A 1,590-nucleotide genomic window follows, 5' to 3' on the forward strand; every position below is an offset into this window, starting at 1 on the left:
TCTTCTTTAACAAAGTTGGCGTCTATCAATTTGTTTACCTCGGCGATGACTTGTTGTTCTATTTCAAGGCGCATTCTCCTGGGAGCTTATTTTTCTGGGGTTATATTATTGTCCACCCCAAGTTTATAGACTACAACCTCCACTGACAGTCCTGGCATTTCATCATAACTCCATGCAAAGTAATCTTTAAATTCTGTTAACAATTTGATGAATTCTAAAGATTCTTCATCTTTGAGTAGAGAACTTATAAATGTAGTATGGGGTTGCTATTCAGTCTCGAGATTGATTTCTTTCAACTCATCAACAGTTGACTTGATTTCATCTTCAAATTCTGGCGGAGCATCTTCTATTAGCTGATCAGTAGAGTCATCCTCTATATCGAGGCAATCCTCTTCTAATTCACTAGAAACAACCATGCTAAATTCGAAATCATCGACTGGCCCGACCGTACCAAATCTGAGACCCTCTTTTGAGTTTGGAGTTCGACTTTTAACACTCCATAACTTTTTAAAAAGTTGTAATTTATCTTTTGGCATTTGTTTTGGTAAATTTTCCTGTTAAAATAACTTTTGTGCATAAGGCAAAAAGTAACATAAAGGTAATTCCATTAATTCATTTGGATCATCATCCAAATTTACATGATTTTCAAGATTGGTAGAAATAGAAGCATGGTAAAATTTGATTGGCTTTGAACCAGCACTACGGACTTCCTTGACCTCTAAACTCTTGACCTTGTGAGGGAGGATCGGAGTAAGGGTGATAACATTCACATACTGATTTATCCGATCATAAATTGTCTCATATTTGCTTTTCTCGGCATTTTCTAAGAATATGTCGAATTGAGGTTTCTTCTATTTTGTCATCATTATTTCATCTTCGGAAATGTACTCATCACCAATGTTGATGGTTAGCCTAGTCCGTTCAACGATTAAGTTGGTTCTTCCCCGTCCACGTCCCCAGCCTCAACCTTGGGTGCGCGAACTAAAAGAACCTCCACCAATTTATTACAAAAGAGTGGTGAAAGATCGCTGAAGTGGATTTGAATGGCCCTACCATTGTACTTCTTCTGAATCCTTACTTTTGTTTGTCACAGTTTCACGAAAGATAAAAGTTTTCTTCGGAGGCATGTAGTAGGCAGCATCTTCATGAATGCCAACTTCATGAACTGAAAACGGTTGTAGATCTCCCTTGATGCAATGCATCGATGATATGAAATTTAGTGGTTGTCACAAGTTCTCCAACCTTCATAAGTAATGTAATTGATCCAAGGGCTCTTTCTCCCTTTTGGTTGAATCCTCAATATCCAAATAGGCCAATGTCCGCAGGCTCATCTAGTTAAGATAAGCTCCAAGATCCACTAAAACTCTAGATAACACAAATCTGCCAATGTTGACGGAGATGTAGAGCGAACGGTTGTGGTCGGCGGTACCGAGCAGCAAGTCTTCATCTGTGAATGTTACTCCTGATTGTTCTCTCAATGAGCAAACTTCATCTGAGGATGTGATAGCCAACTGAACTAAGCAAATTTCTGGGTCAAGCAACGCTGTAACCAGAGATTCTCTCATCTCCTTTGGTAGGATCAGAGCGTCG

The sequence above is a fragment of the Phalaenopsis equestris genome, unplaced genomic scaffold, assembly GCF_001263595.1.
Source record: "Phalaenopsis equestris unplaced genomic scaffold, ASM126359v1 Scaffold000184, whole genome shotgun sequence".
In the NCBI taxonomy this organism is placed as follows: Eukaryota; Viridiplantae; Streptophyta; class Magnoliopsida; order Asparagales; family Orchidaceae; genus Phalaenopsis; species Phalaenopsis equestris.